General features: G+C 42.1%; 2 pseudogenes; one reads left to right on the forward strand and one right to left on the reverse strand.

The window, feature by feature from the left end:
- Positions 1-7,809: 7,809 nt before the first annotated feature.
- LOC134963857 (5S ribosomal RNA) lies at positions 7,810-7,928 on the reverse strand (annotated as a pseudogene).
- Positions 7,929-14,998: 7,070 nt separating this feature from the next.
- LOC134963859 (5S ribosomal RNA) lies at positions 14,999-15,117 on the forward strand (annotated as a pseudogene).
- Positions 15,118-16,906: the final 1,789 nt, after the last annotated feature.

Here is a 16,906-nt window from a genome sequence, read left to right on the forward strand (position 1 = left end):
GTCCGGCTGCAGTAGTGATATATATATATTTTTTATATCATTATCATCCAGTCTATATTAGCACTGCAGCAGACGCAGTACGGTAGTCCACGGCTGTAGCTACCTCTGTGTCGGCAGTCGCTCGTCCATCCATAATTGTATACCACCTACCCGTGGTGGTTTTTTTTTCTATATTCTTGATACTAGTAGCTTACTTTAGGAGTCTGCAGTGCTGAGCTGACAGTGTCCAGCAGGTCCGTCATTATATAATATATACCTGTCCGGCTGCAGTAGTGATATATATATATATATATATATTTTATATCATTATCATCCAGTCTATATTAGCAGCAGACGCAGACTGACCAGTGACCACTGACCACTAGTATATTGTGATTGTCTGCCTGAAAAAGTTAAACACTCGTCGTGTGGTGTTTTTATTCTATAAACGCATTCTGCTGACAGTGTCCAGCAGGTCCGTCATTATATAATATATACCTGTCCGGCTGCAGTAGTGATATATATATATTTTTTATATCATTATCATCCAGTCTATATTAGCACTGCAGCAGACGCAGTACGGTAGTCCACGGCTGTAGCTACCTCTGTGTCGGCAGTCGCTCGTCCATCCATAATTGTATACCACCTACCCGTTGTGGTTTTTTTTTTTCTATCTTCTTGATACTAGTAGCTTACTTTAGGAGTCTGCAGTGCTGAGCTGACAGTGTCCAGCAGGTCCGTCATTATATAATATATACCTGTCCGGCTGCAGTAGTGATATATATATATATATTTTATATCATTATCATCCAGTCTATATTAGCAGCAGACGCAGTACGGTAGTCCACGGCTGTAGCTACCTCTGTGTCGGCAGTCGCTCGTCCATCCATAATTGTATACCACCTACCCGTGGTGTTTTTTTTTTTCTATCTTCTTGATACTAGTAGCTTACTTAAGGAGTCTGCAGTGCTGAGCTGACAGTGTCCAGCAGGTCCGTCATTATATTATATATACCTGTCCGGCTGCAGTAGTGATATATATATATATTTTTTATATCATTATCATCCAGTCTATATTAGCAGCAGACGCAGTACGGTAGTCCACGGCTGTAGCTACCTCTGTGTCGGCAGTCGCTCGTCCATCCATAATTGTATACCACCTACCCGTGGTGTTTTTTTTTTTCTATCTTCTTGATACTAGTAGCTTACTTTAGGAGTCTGCAGTGCTGAGCTGACAGTGTCCAGCAGGTCCGTCATTATATAATATATACCTGTCCGGCTGCAGTAGTGATATATATATATTTTTTATATCATTATCATCCAGTCTATATTAGCAGCAGACGCAGTACGGTAGTCCACGGCTGTAGCTACCTCTGTGTCGGCAGTCGCTCGTCCATCCATAATTGTATACCACCTACCTGTGGTGTTTTTTTTTTCTATCTTCTTGATACTACTAGTAGCTTACTTTAGGAGTCTGCAGTGCTGAGCTGACAGTGTCCAGCATGTCCGTCATTATATAATATATACCTGTCCGGCTGCAGTAGTGATATATATATATTTTATATCTCATTATCATCCAGTCTATATTAGCAGCAGACGCAGTACGGTAGTCCACGGCTGTAGCTACCTCTGTGTCGGCAGTCGCTCGTCCATCCATAATTGTATACCACCTACCCGTGGTGTTTTTTTTTTTTCTATCTTCTTGATACTAGTAGCTTACTTTAGGAGTCTGCAGTGCTGAGCTGACAGTGTCCAGCAGGTCCGTCATTATATAATATATACCTGTCCGGCTGCAGTAGTGATATATATATATATTTTTTATATCATTATCATCCAGTCTATATTAGCAGCAGACGCAGTACGGTAGTCCACGGCTGTAGCTACCTCTGTGTCGGCAGTCGCTCGTCCATCCATAAGTATACTAGTATCCATCCATCTCCATTGTTTACCTGAGGTGCCTTTTAGTTGTGCCTATTAAAATATGGAGAACAAAAATGTTGAGGTTCCAAAAATAGGGAAAGATCAAGATCGACTTCCACCTCGTGCTGAAGCTGCTGCCACTAGTCATGGCCGAGACGATGAAATGCCAGCAACGTCGTCTGCCAAGGCCGATGCCCAATGTCATAGTACAGAGCATGTAAAATCCAAAACACCAAATATCAGTAAAAAAAGGACTCAAAAATCTAAAATAAAATTGTCGGAGGAGAAGCGTAAACTTGCCAATATGCCATTTACCACGCGGAGTGGCAAGGAACGGCTGAGGCCCTGGCCTATGTTCATGGCTAATGGTTCAGCTTCACATGAGGATGGAAGCACTCAGCCTCTCGCTAGAAAAATGAAAAGACTCAAGCTGGCAAAAGCACAGCAAAGAACTGTGCGTTCTTCGAAATCACAAATCCACAAGGAGAGTCCAATTGTGTCGTTTGCGATGCCTGACCTTCCCAACACTGGATGTGAAGAGCATGCGCCTTCCACCATTTGCACGCCCCCTGCAAGTGCTGGAAGGAGCACCCGCAGTCCAGTTCCTGATAGTCAGATTGAAGATGTCAGTGTTGAAGTACACCAGGATGAGGAGGATATGGGTGTTGCTGGCGCTGGGGAGGAAATTGACCAGGAGGATTCTGATGGTGAGGTGGTTTGTTTAAGTCAGGCACCCGGGGAGACACCTGTTGTCCTTGGGAGGAATAGGGCCACTGACATGCCTGGTGAAAATACCAAAAAAAATCAGCTCTTCGGTGTGGAAGTATTTCACCAGAAATGCGGACAACATTTGTCAAGCCATATGTTGCCTTTGTCAAGCTGTAATAAGTAGGGGTAAGGACGTTAACCACCTCGGAACATCCTCCCTTATACGTCACCTGCAGCGCATTCATCATAAGTCAGTGACAAGTTCAAAAACTTTGGGCGACAGCGGAAGCAGTCCACTGACCAGTAAATCCCTTCCTCTTGTAACCAAGCTCACGCAAACCACCCCACCAACTCCCTCAGTGTCAATTTCCTCCTTCCCCAGGAATGCCAAAAGTCCTGCAGGCCATGTCACTGGCAATTCTGACGAGTCCTCTCCTGCCTGGGATTCCTCCGATGCATCCTTGCGTGTAACGCCTACTGCTGCTGGCGCTGCTGTTGTTGCTGCTGGGAGTCGATGGTCATCCCAGAGGGGAAGTCGTACTTGTAAGACCACTTTTACTACTTCCACCAAGCAATTGACTGTCCAACAGTCCTTTGCGAGGAAGATGAAATATCACAGCAGTCATCCTGCTGCAAAGCGGATAACTGAGGCCTTGGCATCCTGGGCGGTGAGAAACGTGGTTCCGGTATCCATCATTACTGCAGAGGCAACTAGAGACTTGTTGGAGGTACTGTGTCCCCGGTACCAAATACCATCTAGGTTCCATTTCTCTAGGCAGGCGATACCGAAAATGTACACAGACCTCAGAAAAAGACTCACCAGTGTCCTAAAAAATGCAGTTGTACCCAATGTCCACTTAACCACGGACATGTGGACAAGTGGAGCAGGGCAGGCTCAGGACTATATGACTGTGACAGCCCACTGGGTAGATGTATGGACTCCCGCCGCAAGAACAGCAGCGGCGGCACCAGTAGCAGCATCTCGCAAACGCCAACTCTTTCCTAGGCAGGCTACGCTTTGTATCACCGCTTTCCAGAATACGCACACAGCTAAAAACCTCTTACGGCAACTGAGGAAGATCATCGCAGAATGGCTTACCCCAATTGGACTCTCCTGTGGATTTGTGGCATCGGACAACGCCAGCAATATTGTGTGTGCATTAAATCTGGGCAAATTCCAGGACGTCCCATGTTTTGCACATACCTTGAATTTGGTGGTGTAGAATTATTTAAAAAACGAGAGGGGCGTGCAAGAGATGCTGTCGGTGGCCAGAAGAATTGCGGGACACTTTCGGCGTACAGGCACCACGTACAGAAGACTGGAGCACCACCAAAAACGCCTGAACCTGCCCTGCCATCATCTGAAGCAAGAAGTGGTAACGAGGTGGAATTCAACCCTCTATATGCTTCAGAGGTTGGAGGAGCAGCAAAAGGCCATTCAAGCCTATACAACTGAGCACGATATAGAAGGTGGAATGCACCTGTCTCAAGCGCAGTGGAGAATGATTTCAACGTTGTGCAAGGTTCTGCAACCTTTTGAACTTGCCACACGTGAAGTCAGTTCAGACACTGCCAGCCTGAGTCAGGTCATTCCCCTCATCAGGCTTTTGCAGAAGAAGCTGGAGACATTGAAGGAGGAGCTAACACAGAGCGATTCCGCTAGGCATGTGGGACTTGTGGATGGAGCCCTTAATTCGCTTAACAAGGATTCACGGGTGGTCAATCTGTTGAAATCAGAGCACTACATTTTGGCCACCGTGCTCGATCCTAGATTTAAAACCTACCTTGGATCTCTCTTTCCGGCAGACACAAGTCTGCTGGGGTTCAAAGAACTGCTGGTGACAAAATTGTCAAGTCAAGCGGAACGCGACCTGTCAACATCTCCTCCTTCACATTCTCCCGCAACTGGGGGTGCGAGGAAAAGGCTCAGAATTCCGAGCCCACCCGCTGGCGGTGATGCAGGGCAGTCTGGAGCGACTGCTGATGCTGACATCTGGTCCGGACTGAAGGACCTGACAACGATTACGGACATGTTGTCTACTGTCACTGCATATGATTCTCTCCCCATTGAAAGAATGGTGGAGGATTATATGAGTGACCGCATCCAAGTAGGCACGTCAGACAGTCCGTACTTATACTGGCAGGAAAAAGAGGCAATTTGGAGGCCCTTGCACAAACTGGCTTTATTCTACCTAAGTTGCCCTCCCACAAGTGTGTACTCCGAAAGAGTGTTTAGTGCCGCCGCTCACCTTGTCAGCAATCGGCGTACGAGGTTACATCCAGAAAATGTGGAGAAGATGATGTTCATTAAAATGAATTATAATCAATTCCTCCGTGGAGACATTCACCAGCAGCAATTGCCTCCACAAAGTACACAGGGAGCTGAGATGGTGGATTCCAGTGGGGACGAATTGATAATCTGTGAGGAGGGGGATGTACACGGTGATATATCGGAGGATGATGATGAGGTGGACATCTTGCCTCTGTAGAGCCAGTTTGTGCAAGGAGAGATTAATTGCTTCTTTTTTGGTGGGGGTCCAAACCAACCCGTCATTTCAGTCACAGTCGTGTGGCAGACCCTGTCACTGAAATGATGGGTTGGTTAAAGTGTGCATGTCCTGTTTATACAACATAAGGGTGGGTGGGAGGGCCCAAGGACAATTCCATCTTGCACCTCTTTTTTCTTTCATTTTTCTTTGCGTCATGTGCTGTTTGGGGGGTGTTTTTTGGAAGGGCCATCCTGCGTGACACTGCAGTGCCACTCCTAGATGGGCCAGGTGTTTGTGTCGGCCACTAGGGTCGCTTAGCTTACTCACACAGCTACCTCATTGCGCCTCTTTTTTTCTTTGCGTCATGTGCTGTTTGGGGAGTGTTTTTTGGAAGGGCCATCCTGCGTGACACGGCAGTGCCACTCCTAGATGGGCCAGGTGTTTGTGTCGGCCACTAGGGTCGCTTATCTTACTCACACAGCTACCTCATTGCGCCTCTTTTTTTCTTTGCGTCATGTGCTGTTTGGGGAGTGTTTTTTGGAAGGGCCATCCTGCGTGACACTGCAGTGCCACTCCTAGATGGGCCAGGTGTTTGTGTCGGCCACTAGGGTCGCTTAGCTTACTCACACAGCTACCTCATTGCGCCTCTTTTTTTCTTTGCGTCATGTGCTGTTTGGGGAGTGTTTTTTGGAAGGGCCATCCTGCATGACACTGCAGTGCCACTCCTAGATGGGCCAGGTGTTTGTGTCGGCCACTAGGGTCGCTTAGCTTACTCACACAGCTACCTCATTGCGCCTCTTTTTTTCCTTGCGTCATGTGCTGTTTGGGGAGTGTTTTTTGGAAGGGCCATACTGCGTGACACTGCAGTGCCACTCCTAGATGGGCCAGGTGTTTGTGTCGGCCACTAGGGTCGCTTAACTTACTCACACAGCTACCTCATTGCGCCTCTTTTTTTCTTTGCGTCATGTGCTGTTTGGTGAGTGTTTTTTGGAAGGGCCATCCTGCGTGACACTGCAGTGCCACTCCTAGATGGGCCAGGTGTTTGTGTCGGCCACTAGGGTCGCTTAGCTTACTCACACAGCTACCTCATTGCGCCTCTTTTTTTCTTTGCGTCATGTGCTGTTTGGGGAGTGTTTTTTGGAAGGGCCATCCTGCGTGACACTGCAGTGCCACTCCTAGATGGGCCAGGTGTTTGTGTCGGCCACTTGTGTCGCTTAGCTTAGCCATCCAGCGACCTCGGTGCAAATTTTAGGACTAAAAATAATATTGTGAGGTGTGAGGTGTTCAGAATAGACTGAAAATGAGTGGAAATTATGGTTATTGAGGTTAATAATACTTTGGGATCAAAATGACCCCCAAATTCTATGATTTAAGCTGTTTTTTAGGGTTTTTTGAAAAAAACACCCGAATCCAAAACACCCGAATCCGACAAAAAAAATTCGGTGAGGTTTTGCCAAAACGCGTTCGAACCCAAAACACGGCCGCGGAACCGGACCCAAAGCCAAAACACAAAACCCGAAAAATTTCCGGTGCTCATCACTAGTTTGTAGCTCACCCGACCAATCCACCGTATCAGCTCACACAGCCCAAAGCTTTTCGGACATCCAGGTCCTTCATCAGAGGCATAGTGAGCAGTTTAACAAAGCAGTTATAAATAACCAATGTAATTAACATTATGAGGGACAGGTGTATTCAAAATTAACATTCATCCGTGATTTTGCCGTGACCGGAAGTGCGTTGCTCAATCCAACGGAAGCGGAAGTGACGTTTCTGCGTGTCATCATCATCCGAAAACAGGAAGTTCCGATTTTTTGCGTGTCATCATGCGTTTCATAACCTCCGTTCACGGAAGTGAATCTTCATCACAGTTCATTCCATTACGAAAATGTCCAATAACATCAAATTTCATCCAATATGATATAAAACATAGAAAGATATGAGGAAAGGTTAAAATATATAAATAGAAACTAACATTATAAAAACCATTTCAACTCAAACTCTGAATTCAGCCCTTTAGGAATTAGCGTTTTCAATTTAAAAATCCATTGCATTTCTGCTTTGGCTAGCCGGGGAAAAGTTACAATGTGAATGTGGTTTTACCTATATTGGCAAAACCACGAGAAACCTTAAAACAAGACTAGCTGAGCATGTCTATAATATAAAAAAAGGACTTGTCACTCACTCTGTTTCTTCACATTTTAAAAATTGTCATAATTGTAATCCAAAATTCTTGAAATCCTTCTGGGGGATTCAAGTTATTAGCCCTACATGGAGAAGTAAGGATATTGACATCCGGCTAGCCAAAGCAGAAATGCAATGGATTTTTAAATTGAAAACGCTAATTCCTAAAGGGCTGAATTCAGAGTTTGAGTTGAAATGGTTTTTATAATGTAAAGGGGAAAGAGACAGAAAAAAGAGACCCTTGTTGGGAGCACTCCCACTCGGAAACAAATATAATTTGAGTAATAGGCAGCGATGTAAAAAATGAAGTAATTTAAAACGTAACCTTTAATTGTATTATACTAAAATATAGGTACACCAGAGAATATATTGTTTCACTAATAAGTGGCTATGAAATGTAAGCCACCTGGTAAAGCTAATTTGTGAAAATATTGATGAATATACAAGGCATTATATAGCAGGCTCAGAATGCTTGATTGTATATAAGCATATATATAAGGTAGGTGCTATAACCAAAGAGATGCCGTCAAAAAAACCTACAACACCTGGTATTCCTTAGTGGTCCACCACCTAAGTACTGACCAGGCCCAACACCGTATTGCTTCCAAGATCAGACGAGATTGGGCATGCGCGGTGTGGTATGGTAGTAGATAAACATTGATATGGCAAATTCTACCGCTAATGTATAGCTGGTAGAAGGTTATTGGTAAGCACCTCGTTACCAAGTTGACCAAATGATCTCTAAAGAGACAGTATATGTTTAACCATCATTGCACCAAAATGTATCCCAAATATGTAGGTATACGTAGGTTTAAATCATGTGGTCAATGTTTTCTTTGCCAGCGGGAAATGCCTGTATGTTTCATTGTGCTATACAGCACCTTTAGGAATGGGTTTCTGCAATGGGTGAGGCAGATATAGACCACTGTTATACTGATGACATGCCGTAATGTTTGTATATGATCCAAAGAGAAATCGTCTCTATTATTAATTGGATCTCCCTATTGAAGAGGAAAAAGACGGTTATTATGAAATTGTGAACTCAAAAATAGCAAATAAAGCTACTACTATGCCATAATAGAAAATGTAGGATAAAGGATGGACATAGAATGGAAATTTTTTTTTAGCTTAGAGAAAGAAAAAAGAGACAGACTTAGAGAGTAGGCGATATGTATAACAGTCTCAATTATCCATTTGGAAGTTAATTAGTACAATAATGCCCAACATGGTATAAGTACTGTCTTTGAAACAAAAGAGTAACCAAAATAGCTGTTTTGCATGTATCAACAGTGTGTCTATAATATATCTGTCTAACATGTAACAGACAGATAGATAACGCCAAAATGAACCCAGAAGGTACATAAAAAACGAACCCCCACAGAAAAAACATATGCTAGGTAAATTTTACAATGTATTTAGCTATGATATGCACAATAGCTTTCTACTCCTGTAAGAACCTGCATATAGATAGGTACTGATGCAATGCTTTATAATGATTGGCATAACATTTGCCAACGAGACCGATGCACATTGATTATTGAATTTATATATGTGCAAGTTTATTTGACGGGAGACAGAATAGTGAGTGGGACAAGAGGTATAGTTATATATTTGCCCGCTCGTGGGGCGCCGCTGGCCGCCGAGCTCCAGCGTCTGTGCGGCTTGTCTGATCTCCTCTCCTGCTGACGGGAGACAGAATAACCAGTGGGACAAAGGAAATACCTGTATGTTTGCCCGCTCGTGGTGCGCCGCTGGCCGCCGAGCTCCAGCGTCTATGCGGCTTGTCTGATCTCCTCTCCTGCCGGTCTCCGGTCACATGAGCGCACTCATCATGACCCTGTTCACCTCCCAACGTACGTTTCACTGATTAGCTTGTTCATGGGTAGTGTGAACATGTGGTGTCAGGATCTATCTTAAATATGTGCAAGTAGCCAATCAGGACTATACCTGATTGATTGCCATTTGTATTGATTCTGACAAGGTTAATGTGAGCTTGATAGTAATTAGACAAATAAGTGGATACTGATTAGATGTCCTGCAAGAAATTTTTGCTGATTGAATTAACCGGGGAGTTTTAATTGTTGCAAGCCCGATGGTGTATGGTGATGGTGCGTGGATGTGTCTAAGGAGTGAATATAATATTGTGTAAGGTGTGATGTGATTAATTATAAGAGTGGAGCTTAATATGTGTGAGTGTTAAGGTGAAATTAGTGCAATAATTAATTTTTTGTATGGAATTAATGTATGGATAGATTTAATTAATAGGGGGAAAAAAAGAGAAGAGGGGGGGGGAAATGGTGAAAGATATATAGTGAGGTTAAAGGGAGTGCTGCATAAATTATATAATTGGTGTGGCTGTGAGTAGATTTGAATTTAAATATGGGTGCTGATGTTAAATTTAAGGCAGCTATCTAATGATTTAATGAATAGTAATGCTGCAAGAGATTAATATAGTATATAGTTGGCTTAAATTGCTAATATATTACAGAACCATGATATTGGGATAGTAAAAATAGGAATTATAACTATGGTTATTGAAGGTGAATTAATGAAAATGGTTATTGAAAAAGAATTAATCAACTTGGAAGGAATGCTCCAAAGTTCATAGTTTCATTCAGTCCATGTGGATGAAGTGAGTCTAATTTAAAAGTCCATTCACATTCCTTCTGTAGGAGAGTATTGGTCAGGTCTCCCCCTCGTAGGCCCAATTTCACTTTTTCTAGTCCACAGACTTTAAGTCCATCCCACCGACCTGCATGGTTAGAGATAAAATGTCTTGCTATAGAGGTAAGTTGCTTCATTTTTTGTAGGTCTCTGGTGGCATTCCGAATGGATCCAATATGTTCAAGAATTCTTTGCTTTAGGGCTCTAGTCGTCATACCCACATATCTTTGTCCACAAATGCACACAATGCAGTAGATCACACCTTCGGTGGAACAATTGATGAAATGCTTAAATTTAATGTCTTTACCATAGCGGTCCTGAATATGGTCAGTCTTAAGGATGTATTGACATGCTTTGCAGTGACCGCATGGATGTGTGCCAATGGTAGTCTGTGATTTGTCTCGAGATAATTGGAAATGGCTAGACACCAATCTATCTTTCAAATTTCTTGATCTCCGCCAACTCATGGATACTTGTGGTCCAAGTTTTTCAGATAAGGTGGGGTCCAAGTGGAGAATTCCCCAGTGTTTTTGGATAGCTTGTTTAACATGGTGCCATTCTTGACAAAATCCCCCAACGAATCTGATGGTTTTGTCCTCTTGTTTCTTTTGTTTCTTATCAAATATTAAATGTTCTCTCTGAGTGGTCTGGATATTTCTGCTAGCTTTCTTGATGGATGTGTTGCTGTATCCTCTCTCACGGAGTCTATTAGAGAGGTCTTTGCTTTGTTCTGTGAAGTCCTGGTCGTTGGAACAGTTCCTTCTTAAGCGTAGGAATTCTCCTTTGGGTATATTATTTATTGTGGGAGGGAAGTGGGAGCTGGTTTGATGTAGAAGTGTGTTGGATGATGTCTCCTTCCTGAATAGCTTTGTTGAAAGCATGTCATTTTTATCTTTAAAGATGAGTACGTCCAGAAATGGGAGTTCATCTTGACTGATGACGTGAGTAAGGCGAATATTGAGATTGTTGTTGTTTAAATGTTCGATGAACAGAAGTAACATCTGTACATCTCCTTCCCATATCATCAGAATATCGTCGATATATCTTACCCACATAATGATGTTGGTCGTGAAGACATCATTGCTGTCACTGAATACAAATTCGCGTTCCCACCATCCGAGAAAGATATTAGCATACGTCGGGGCACATGCTGCCCCCATAGCTGTGCCCCTAGTTTGTAAATAGAATCTGTTGTTGAAGGTGAAAAGGTTGTGACTGAGTATGAATTGGAGTAGGTCCGCAAGGAATGTGTGGAATTTCTCCATTCTTTCCATGTTCATGAAGTAGTTGACAGCTTCCAGTCCTTTGTCATGGTCAATTGAAGTGTATAGTGCCTCAACATCCAGAGAGACTAGAAATTGATTTGCCTCCAATTTGACATCATGGATCTTACGAAGAACGTCTGTAGTATCTTGGACGAAAGAGGGGAGGCCCATTACATGGTGTCGCAGATGTAGATCGACAAAAATACTTGCTTTTTCTGTCAGTGATCCAATCCCTGATACTATTGGTCTACCCGGTGGTTGACACAAGTTCTTGTGGATCTTGGGCAGCATGTAAAATGTGGGGATTCTAGGATGTGCCGTCTGAAGATATTGATATTCTGAAGATGTTATAGTTCCTTCCTCGTGCGCATTAGAAAGCATCCTATCATACAGTATTTTGTAGTTTTCCATGGGATTAAGTAGTATTCTCTGATAGCATGTCTGATCTTCCAACTGTCGATATGCTTCCTGAATGTATTGCTCTTGGGGCCAAATTACCACATTGCCCTCTTTATCTGATGGCTTGATAATTACATCCTGCCAGGATTCAATCTCTCTTAGGGCATCCAGTTCTTTCCTGGTTAGGTTGGAATTATGCAGTCTTCTAGTTTTCTGAAGATGTATGTGATCAAATTCTAATATCTAATCTAATATCTTTCTAGGATGGTGGGAACGCGAATTTGTATTCAGTGACAGCAATGATGTCTTCACGACCAACATCATTATGTGGGTAAGATATATCGACGATATTCTGATGATATGGGAAGGAGATGTACAGATGTTACTTCTGTTCATCGAACATTTAAACAACAACAATCTCAATATTCGCCTTACTCACGTCATCAGTCAAGATGAACTCCCATTTCTGGACGTACTCATCTTTAAAGATAAAAATGACATGCTTTCAACAAAGCTATTCAGGAAGGAGACATCATCCAACACACTTCTACATCAAACCAGCTCCCACTTCCCTCCCACAATAAATAATATACCCAAAGGAGAATTCCTACGCTTAAGAAGGAACTGTTCCAACGACCAGGACTTCACAGAACAAAGCAAAGACCTCTCTAATAGACTCCGTGAGAGAGGATACAGCAACACATCCATCAAGAAAGCTAGCAGAAATATCCAGACCACTCAGAGAGAACATTTAATATTTGATAAGAAACAAAAGAAACAAGAGGACAAAACCATCAGATTCGTTGGGGGATTTTGTCAAGAATGGCACCATGTTAAACAAGCTATCCAAAAACACTGGGGAATTCTCCACTTGGACCCCACCTTATCTGAAAAACTTGGACCACAAGTATCCATGAGTTGGCGGAGATCAAGAAATTTGAAAGATAGATTGGTGTCTAGCCATTTCCAATTATCTCGAGACAAATCACAGACTACCATTGGCACACATCCATGCGGTCACTGCAAAGCATGTCAATACATCCTTAAGACTGACCATATTCAGGACCGCTATGGTAAAGACATTAAATTTAAGCATTTCATCAATTGTTCCACCGAAGGTGTGATCTACTGCATTGTGTGCATTTGTGGACAAAGATATGTGGGTATGACGACTAGAGCCCTAAAGCAAAGAATTCTTGAACATATTGGATCCATTCGGAATGCCACCAGAGACCTACAAAAAATGAAGCAACTTACCTCTATAGCAAGACATTTTATCTCTAACCATGCAGGTCGGTGGGATGGACTTAAAGTCTGTGGACTAGAAAAAGTGAAATTGGGCCTACGAGGGGGAGACCTGACCAATACTCTCCTACAGAAGGAATGTGAATGGACTTTTAAATTAGACTCACTTCATCCACATGGACTGAATGAAACTATGAACTTTGGAGCATTCCTTCCAAGTTGATTAATTCTTTTTCAATAACCATTTTCATTAATTCACCTTCAATAACCATAGTTATAATTCCTATTTTTACTATCCCAATATCATGGTTCTGTAATATATTAGCAATTTAAGCCAACTATATACTATATTAATCTCTTGCAGCATTACTATTCATTAAATCATTAGATAGCTGCCTTAAATTTAACATCAGCACCCATATTTAAATTCAAATCTACTCACAGCCACACCAATTATATAATTTATGCAGCACTCCCTTTAACCTCACTATATATCTTTCACCATTTCCCCCCCCCCCTCTTCTCTTTTTTCCCCCCTATTAATTAAATCTATCCATACATTAATTCCATACAAAAAATTAATTATTGCACTAATTTCACCTTAACACTCACACATATTAAGCTCCACTCTTATAATTAATCACATCACACCTTACACAATATTATATTCACTCCTTAGACACATCCACGCACCATCACCATACACCATCGGGCTTGCAACAATTAAAACTCCCCGGTTAATTCAATCAGCAAAAATTTCTTGCAGGACATCTAATCAGTATCCACTTATTTGTCTAATTACTATCAAGCTCACATTAACCTTGTCAGAATCAATACAAATGGCAATCAATCAGGTATAGTCCTGATTGGCTACTTGCACATATTTAAGATAGATCCTGACACCACATGTTCACACTACCCGTGAACAAGCTAATCAGTGAAACGTACGTTGGGAGGTGAACAGGGTCACGATGAGTGCGCTCATGTGACCGGAGACCGGCAGGAGAGGAGATCAGACAAGCCGCATAGACGCTGGAGCTCGGCGGCCAGCGGCGCACCACGAGCGGGCAAACATACAGGTATTTCCTTTGTCCCACTGGTTATTCTGTCTCCCGTCAGCAGGAGAGGAGATCAGACAAGCCGCACAGACGCTGGAGCTCGGCGGCCAGCGGCGCACCACGAGCGGGCAAATATATAACTATACCTCTTGTCCCACTCACTATTCTGTCTCCCGTCAAATAAACTTGCACATATATAAATTCAATAATCAATGTGCATCGGTCTCGTTGGCAAATGTTATGCCAATCATTATAAAGCATTGCATCAGTACCTATCTATATGCAGGTTCTTACAGGAGTAGAAAGCTATTGTGCATATCATAGCTAAATACATTGTAAAATTTACCTAGCATATGTTTTTTCTGTGGGGGTTCGTTTTTTATGTACCTTCTGGGTTCATTTTGGCGTTATCTATCTGTCTGTTACATGTTAGACAGATATATTATAGACACACTGTTGATACATGCAAAACAGCTATTTTGGTTACTCTTTTGTTTCAAAGACAGTACTTATACCATGTTGGGCATTATTGTACTAATTAACTTCCAAATGGATAATTGAGACTGTTATACATCTCGCCTACTCTCTAAGTCTGTCTCTTTTTTCTTTCTCTAAGCTAAAATTTTTTTTCCATTCTATGTCCATCCTTTATCCTACATTTTCTATTATGGCATAGTAGTAGCTTTATTTGCAATTTTTGAGTTCACAATTTCATAATAACCGTCTTTTTCCTCTTCAATAGGGAGATCCAATTAATAATAGAGACGATTTCTCTTTGGATCATATACAAACATTACGGCATGTCATCAGTATAACAGTGGTCTATATCTGCCTCACCCATTGCAGAAACCCATTTCTAAAGGTGCTGTATAGCACAATGAAACATACAGGCATTTCCCGCTGGCAAAGAAAACATTGACCACATGATTTAAACCTACGTATACCTACATATTTGGGATACATTTTGGTGCAATGATGGTTAAACATATACTGTCTCTTTAGAGATCATTTGGTCAACTTGGTAACGAGGTGCTTACCAATAACCTTCTACCAGCTATACATTAGCGGTAGAATTTGCCATATCAATGTTTATCTACTACCATACCACACCGCGCATGCCCAATCTCGTCTGATCTTGGAAGCAATACGGTGTTGGGCCTGGTCAGTACTTAGGTGGTGGACCACTAAGGAATACCAGGTGTTGTAGGTTTTTTTGACGGCATCTCTTTGGTTATAGCACCTACCTTATATATATGCTTATATACAATCAAGCATTCTGAGCCTGCTATATAATGCCTTGTATATTCATCAATATTTTCACAAATTAGCTTTACCAGGTGGCTTACATTTCATAGCCACTTATTAGTGAAACAATATATTCTCTGGTGTACCTATATTTTAGTATAATACAATTAAAGGTTACGTTTTAAATTACTTCATTTTTTACATCGCTGCCTATTACTCAAATTATATTTGTTTCCGAGTGGGAGTGCTCCCAACAAGGGTCTCTTTTTTCTGTCTCTTTCCCCTTTACTACATATGTATTGGACCTATGGGAGCACCATCGACAATCACTGTTTATATCTACATATAAAAATTCTCTTTACTGGTAGATGGTGATAAATTCCAGAACTATTTTCTGGTTGGTCGGTTATCTTGGAAACCTCTTGCAAAAATTTCAAAATAAAAACCACTCAGTCCTGTGCGGCATCCTTAATCCAACCTTTTACTGCCTATTGCTGTAACTAGAAATAGTTTTCTTAGGAATACCGGCACGGACAAGTGGTTATTACGTGTCTTTTGAGTAACCATAATTCTTTGTACACCAACGGGCATAGTCCCATATACATGTAAAATGAGCTTCAATTTAAAGCAGGAATTATCCTACAAACACAGGAATAGAGAAAATTTAGATGACATTTTTTCCTAGCAACATAGTGGATACAGAACCCCATACCAACTGGGAATCAGACTTTGTACAACTTAAACAGACATTGCATAAACAAATAAGGACCAACTGGGATCTCACCACGTTAGAGAACTATTTCAAGAACAAAATAGTACCACGCGGCCTTAGGCCACGAGTCTTCCCCACTTTCACCTTGATAAGTGAAAATCTCAAAACTGAATGGGATAACAGTCTTCTTAAGTGCTCTATGGAACTTATGAGCATCCTGATCAAACACAATCATCTTGTACTTGAAGGCTGCGAACGTGATCTGGAAGAATTGAGTAAGAAACTGGAACCCTGGGAGAAGGATACACAGTTTCAACGGTGCTTCGAAAAAAATAAACAAGACCTTTTGACATATGAACAAACAATCATTGATAGAAAAAGGAACAAATTTGCCAGAGATAAAAAGGATTTTGCTTCAGGCAAAATATTCAAATGGAATAAACCTTCTTGGCAACAACGACCCCCCAGAAACCGTGAACAATATTCATCATCAGATATAGAAACATCCGGAACAGAGGAACTCCCCGAGTACACCTCTAATACATCCCTAACGACGAATCCTAGAGGGGAAGGTGACAGCTCGACTCAATATCATCATCAACATTTTTTAGGGGATCCCCCCAGGGGAAGGGGATCAAGGCACCCAATAAACGAAAGACAAGGAGGGGGCGGAAGGGGAGGAAGAGGAAGACAACAACAACAATGGGATCAACTACCACCCAGGAGACAGCCACCACGGAATACACGCAGAAGATAACACCAGAACCCTCCGATCCACCTGACACCTCTTCACAACTCAAAATCATCAATCTCTCAACACACAATCTAGATCACGATCAAATTCAAGTCTTGAGCAAAGGTCTTTCATATTCCCCAACTGAAAAATGTAACAGATTCAAATGGGAAAAAGATTTGAGACTCTTTAGCAGAAAGTTACTGCTTACCAAATTTCACAATAAGAAATCTGTACCTGAAATGGGATGTACACAACTCAATCAGACCGAAGTAAGTGACAACATGACTGCACCGGATCTATCAGGGC

The sequence above is a fragment of the Pseudophryne corroboree genome, chromosome 9, assembly GCF_028390025.1.
Source record: "Pseudophryne corroboree isolate aPseCor3 chromosome 9, aPseCor3.hap2, whole genome shotgun sequence".
Taxonomy (NCBI): Eukaryota; Metazoa; Chordata; class Amphibia; order Anura; family Myobatrachidae; genus Pseudophryne; species Pseudophryne corroboree.